Source organism: Pimephales promelas, chromosome 8 (assembly GCF_988280905.1).
Source record: "Pimephales promelas chromosome 8, fPimPro1.hap1.1, whole genome shotgun sequence".
In the NCBI taxonomy this organism is placed as follows: domain Eukaryota; kingdom Metazoa; phylum Chordata; class Actinopteri; order Cypriniformes; family Leuciscidae; genus Pimephales; species Pimephales promelas.
The window spans coordinates 25,996,976-26,003,767 of record NC_142776.1 but is presented as its reverse complement, the minus strand read 5'-3'; the positions used below and the strand labels follow the sequence as shown (position 1 = coordinate 26,003,767).

The 6,792-nt window shown below is 33.7% G+C and overlaps 1 protein-coding gene across 5 annotated transcripts in view; it reads left to right on the top strand.

Annotated features, from left to right (window-relative positions):
• The first annotated feature begins 205 nt into the window (after positions 1 to 205).
• Positions 206 to 6,792, top strand: part of ddr2a (discoidin domain receptor tyrosine kinase 2a) — a 31,971-nt gene continuing 25,384 nt past the window's right edge. For all 5 annotated transcript variants that reach the window (XM_089134238.1, XM_039647765.2, XM_039647766.2 and 2 more), the window contains exon 1: positions 206 to 365. The gene's annotated coding sequence lies outside the window, so the exon portion shown is untranslated. The remainder of the gene's footprint in view (positions 366 to 6,792) is intronic.

Below are 6,792 nucleotides of genomic sequence, written 5' to 3'. Positions count from 1 at the left end.
AGAATGTTAGTTTTTTAGCCTCTCTCTCTCTCTCTCTCTCTCTCTCTCTCTCTCTCTCTCTCTCTCTCTCTCTCTCTCTCTCTCTCTCTCTCTCTCTCTCTCTCTCTCTCTCTCTCTCTCTCTCTCGCTCTCTCTCTCTCTCTCTCTCGCTCTCTCTCTCTCTCTCTCTCTCTCTCTCGCTCTCTTTTTTCCCTTCATCCAGCGGTGTCTTACATCAGCTTACTGTGCCTGAATGTGAGAACTGGGGGAACTTCGGAGAGAAAGAAAAGAAAGAAAAATCCTAGTTTGTATCCTCCTATTACTCATACAGTACTTGGAATTAGAAAATCCTTGGACAAATGGTTTGAAAAAAAGCAATCCAATCAGTAAGTTTGCATTATGTCTGTATTTTTCTTTTCTTTTATTCTTTTATTTTTATTCATTTTAAATAAGTTTGGTAATTACCTCTGTTTGATTAGTGAGAATGTGTATTTGATTGTGATGGATTTAAGATGATTTAATGTGTATCAGTGCTGTGCCGTTGTCTTTGTGTTAAGGCTTGCATTGGACAGTCACTGTTTGCATGGCAGACTAAAATAGCGGATAGCAGAGCAACTTGATCCAGTGAACTTTTGCAAACCAGCTGTTCTGAATTTACTTTTTTTTTTAACAAGCCAGCATACATGTTCTAGCTTGTTAAATTTCATATGAGTGTATTTGATTCTGCTTGAAAATTACATATTGCACGGTATTAGCCTGTTGTCCCTCAGGTCTTTCTTTCTCATACAGCTTTGTAAAGTTATGTAGCCTTTTTTGTAGATGTCAAATTAAGAATATTGTATTATAAAAACTCTTTAAGTTAAGGTGAGGTATAAGACACAGTACCCCTAAAACGTAGTTGGACATTGAGTCAATCTTACTTCAATGTAAATAGTTTTGATAAGCACGCCTTTCAAGTCCAACCATTTTTTTTAAACTTTTAAATTAGAAAACATAATGTTCATTGGTATTAGTATAGATAGCCTAAATTGTGAATTACACTTGTGTTTACTTTGCTAAAACAACTTTTGGACTTATAGCTACATCCTATAAAATTTACCTTGAAGCCAACTTGGTTAATCATGAGAAAATGTCCTTTGTTTTGACATTTTTAAGTGTGATTTACTGTCCAAACACTTTTGGGAACACTGTATATCCTCCCACTGTGCAAATCAACCTGGTTCGCGTAGGACGTGGTTCATGAAATCACTACCGGCAGTGATGACCTTTCCAATACCTCAACACATGATTTATCTGAACTGTGAATATTCCGTTTATAAACATTCTAACATAAGTAGTGTTTATGTGCGAAGACGCTAGAGCTTTGTTTGCAGCCAAAGCTTGTGTGTGCTATATTTTTAATGGTTTGTTCTGATAATAAAAAGGCTATAATGAGTCCCCTTAGTGGATAAAGACCCCTATCTGAGACCCCCTGCTACATATAACACTGGATGTCGCATCTAAGCCAGGCCTATAATACATGTTTTTTTTCTGATGCTCACATTTCAAAGCTATTATAAATTATAATTTTTAAGTCATATACATTACATTTTATTATTTTACTTTGGAACAGTAAAACCATTAGCTGAAGTTCACCGCAAAGATACAGTTTTGATAGTTGAATGTTATTTACCCCATTATTAGATTTTTTATTTATTTATTTATCACTTTGGTTTTTTTTTATTCCAAACAAAACTTAAGATATTAAGTCATTTTGGTTCTTGAGTAAATGTATCTTGTTTTAAAAGAACCATATTTGGCTGGTGTTGGAACAGAAGGAATGTCAATGCTATACTTTTGTCACCCACAGGTATAGCTAGTTCACTTTATCATCACAACCCTGTTATTCATAATTCTATTTGTATTTGAAAACAGTTTAGACGTATGTTGTTGTTTTTGCTCTCTCTCTCTCAGCTAACCCCTCCTTTTGCCCTTCTATGTTAGACAATGCATTTGAGATTTGAAAGAAAAAAATATATAGGTTTATGAAAAAAAGGGGGTTTATATGTGAATGGAAAATTGACTTCCTTTCAACAGCTGTGTGAGAAATATAATATCCCTTCGAATAATTTCAGACTTTGTGAAGTCTTATATTCCAAATGTCACTGCTATAATTATGTATTTTGATGAGATTTTGGAAAGACGTCATAGAGATGGTAGTACTTTCTCCTATTTATACAAGGCTTTAGAACAGGTGAAAATTCCTTTCTATAAAGAAAATTAATGCCTGGGAAGAGGAGCAGTAGAAATTCCTATTGAAATATGGGAACGCACTCTTGAACTTTTCTACCATTAAGACACTGTCTGTCTTATTCAGTTAAAGTGCTTCATAGGCTTCATTATTCCAAGTGTAAATTGTCTCCATTATGTGACAAATGTCAATTTTGAAATGCTAACCTGTCTATTGCTATGTCCAATATTACACAACTTCTGGAACAAAATTAATTTCAAAAAGTTTAGTCCCCTTTTATTTATTTTCTGCAAGCTTGTTATTATTATGTTAAACATACCTTCATCGCCTGCTTTTACCACTGGATAGCACTTTGGGGTGGAGTTTATGGGGGTTGGATGTGTCTTCTGTTTTCTGCTTTTTCCCCCTAATTAATTAATTCGTTTACATTTTCTTTCTAATTATTATTTCCTTTACTTCAACTTTTTTCATGCATTTTTCATGCATTTAAAAAAGTAGTTACAAATGATCTTCTCCTAAAATACTAAATAAAATGATTTAACATAAATAACTTTTTTTTTTTTTTTGGTTGCACTTTATTTTATAGTACGTTTACTGACAGTGTACATACCCAAGAAAGTACTGGGTAATATAAGGAAACTACAGGGTTTAGGTGTAGGTTCAGGATTAGTACTTTACCCATTAGATTAGTTATTACCCAGTTATTGCAATTACTATAATAAACACAATATAAACACCCTTTTGTGGAATGGAACCCATATTTTGCAGCTGATTTATGTTTTGTAATATGTTGATAGACTGTTTTCATAATTTTTGAATAACTTAATCACACACACACACACACATATACATATAAGCTGATTAGCAGTTATTGTTTTTGATGGGAGTGAAGTTAAATTGTTCCCTCGTTAATGTCTCTATCATGTGCAATTTATATAATGTGCAAGTCTGCTCTTTTGGAAATATATGTACATTGACTTTTACAGTAAGAGAGCACCCACTGCTTGCTTTCAGTCTTGTAGCTATGATTCATGCAACACTTCATAAATTGACTGTTGCTTTTCAAAAAGGAAATAGAAAAGGATTTTTCCACTGGCAGAGTTGTTAGGTGTAATTTAAGTCTGAAAGCTCAGGAGAGAGTGTATGTTACATTCCAGTGTGTTTTGTGCAGGTGCACAGATGAATTTCACCATTCAAACTATGACCCATTGGACCAGATAGATTTACTTGGTAAAAAATAGCACTCTAAAAGTCTGAACGTGATCTTCAACTCTAACTTAAGAATTCTAACAGCTGAGTGCTTATCATTATAAATCATTTTAAATTCCATATGAAGACTCTGTTGTCTCACAAAGACCCTTTTTAAAAACCTTTTTCATAACAAATAGCTAGTTCTTTTTTCAAAGCATTTCCTCACCATCTAATATTAGCAAACTTTGTTGTGGCCTTTGATTCTTTAATTACCTAATAGCATCACTATGCAGTTATGCTATGACACCTTTGGTAGAATTACATTTTCAGTCAACTGTGCTTTTAGGTCAGATTAAAAACATTTGCTTATCACAAAACCACTTGCACTTGCATGTGTTTTTGCTATCACTTGGCTCTGATTCTGCTGGAACTGCCATTTAAATTTGGATTTATGTATTTCCATGAAAGTACAATATCTACTATGCAATGACCATTGCTTTAGGGAGAAATGAAAGAGGTTTCGAATGAAAAACACATGGTCTCTACATACCTAAATTTACAGGCGTGTGAATATCAGCCTGGCGAATAAGATCCATTAATGTTGAATGCCAAATAAAATTCACTATTTTACACTGAAAAATTATAAGTTATGACAACATGTGTTTTAACATTGCTTTAACTCATCAAAATAAGTTAAGCAACACGTTATACAAGGTTTAACTCATTTTTTTAAGTCAGTTTTAAGTTGATTGTACTTAAAAATATAAAGCAGCAATTTTGTGCTTGTTTGAAGCTTTGACAAAAAGATAAACTCTTGGAATGGTTTGGAATGAATGCCCTTGTTAGTTTGTCTTAGGGTATACGTTTACACAACGATATGCTTATAACAAAGAAGGTTTTCCTTTATATTATACAGATTTTATATATACGCTAAAAATGATCCCCATTCACATGGATCTGCGAAAATGATTGAAAAAGCTGCATTCTGCTGCCAAGCCATTTTGGTGATGCATTACTATGTTATACGCATGTGCATGAGGTCATCATTTTCATAGGTTTATGGTTTTGTTGTTTACGGAGACTATTTTCAAAAATGTTCACTTTGAAACCCATTTTGTTTCAGGCAATCAAAACCCCATTTTCATGTTAACGAATGGCCAAAATGCATACAATTATTTATGTTTTTAGCTGAAAACCGTGTCGGGTAAACAGCACCTTATAATGGACTTTTGATTTGTTTTCATTCATCTCATGTGTTCTTTTGTTGGATTTTCCTGCAACTTCACACACTATGATTACTTTTATTGTTTATTCTGTTCAGGTGCACGTACTTTAATTATCCTGTTTGAGTCACTACTTAAGTTTCTCCTTCAGTCTTTTAGTGTTCGGTCACGCTTACGTTTAGTGTTCGTTGCTCTGCCTTTTGCCATTAAACTTAATGTTGGAACTCTACTCTTCATATTTGTCACCCGTGACAGTCCTGATGTGGTTATGAATCAAGTATATGATTCAAATCTTAACAGTTATTTAGTGAGGCTCATGGCGTAACCAAAAGTGCATATAATCGTCTTGATGGGTGCCATTTGAACAGCCCTTTACTGTCATTTTCTGGTTATTTGGTTAGTTAAGTGCCGATCCCAGATCATGGAAAGCCCTCGCTTACAGGGCCACAAATTACAACCAGATTTTCACACTGATGTGTGATGATATTTAATTGAGGCCTTTAGATAATGTATGACCTGTCTGTCCTCCAATCTATGTAAAGCTGTCATTAGCTTCTCTGCCACAGTATATTCAATAATGAAAGACTGATAATCTAGGAATTGTTCATGTCCAGATCAAAGCTTATATGGAGACTATTAAACCATAAACTGTTATTTGGTAAATTATTGTAAAAATATATATATATATATTTGTGGGGAAACAAAATAAGTGTGACACAAAAATATTTAATACAATATAATAGTTATAATATATTTAAAGACAATGTGATGTAAGCATACTGTATGTAATTACATTAATATGATGCAAAAAAACAAACAAACGAACCGGACAACCGAACCGGAAGACCATACAATGCTGAAAAAAAAACTCATTAATATGATAATTCTTCAGTCTCTATCCAGTAAACAGTCCTTGACTTAAAAAAGACGTGCTCTAAACGTTATATGTGGCACAGGAAAAGGTGCATAAAGATTAAGCTTTGCATATAAAATGCGATTTTACTTTTAATTGCTGTGGTTTTCAGAGCACTTACCTGTAAAATAAAATAAAATTGCTTAAAAATGGGCTAGCTTTTGCTTAGATACTTGTTGTGATACCTTGCTGTGAGCCCCACTATGCATTTAAATTCAAAGAGCACACTGTGTCCTCATTGCAAAATCACTGACACTATTTTTGACTTTCATTTCCTTTTTCCTGATATGGGCCTCATGCTGTTTATGAGGTAACCAGGCTCAGTGCGAGGCCACGTTTTACTTTAAAAGTGATATTCACCTATTGCATGTGAATCATGTTGACTAAAGAGCCTTGAAGACGGTGTGTAATGTGTAATTGACTCGTTTTGCCAGGTTGCACTGAAGAGCCAGTATTGTGGTTTGGAATCGGCTAAATCCAACTGTATTTACTCTAAGAGGTCTCGCGAGGGGCACGGTCTTTTTGGCGCTCTGTGCTGTGAGGTGTTATGTTTAATAATTTCATTCAAATCACTGATGATTTCTCTTTAAATACTGTTATTAGATAAAAAGGTGATTGTTTAGTGTGATGTTCTGGAATTAGTAGCGTGTTACTGAGTGTCTGTTTTTGGTTTGAATCTCTGGGATTGTTGCTTTTGGGAAAATGAATTTCTCAACACAAAACTTCTGTTAAATGGACAAAACATATATTTATTTCCTTCTTGGTTTAAGCTTTTCTTTATACTAATTATAGTATATGGCTGCTTCCTATTTATACTTTAAAAATATGAAAAAAGCTATTTAAAAAAAATAATCAAACTGGGCTCTTAAATGTTTAAATGCTTTACTATTTAACTAAAATAATGAGTAATATTGTTCTGAGCAATTGAGCATAATAATCTTCAGAATTAAGGGCAGTCCAAGGACGATAAAAATAAAGATTATGAAGTTCTAAATATAAAAAAATAGACAGCAAATCAGAATCTATTCAGCTTTGAAGAGCTCAAGCTTTAAAGTGGACAAAGAGAGAATAAACAGAGCACTGTCGTTAGTTATCGTTATGGTTATCTTTATAGTTATCGTTCTTGCACTCTCAGAAAAGAAGGTACAAAAGCTGTCACTGGGGCTGTACCTTTTCAAAGGGTACACTTTTGTACCCAAAGGCTGCATATCGGTACCTTAGTGGTACATATTAGCACCTAAAATGTACATATTAGT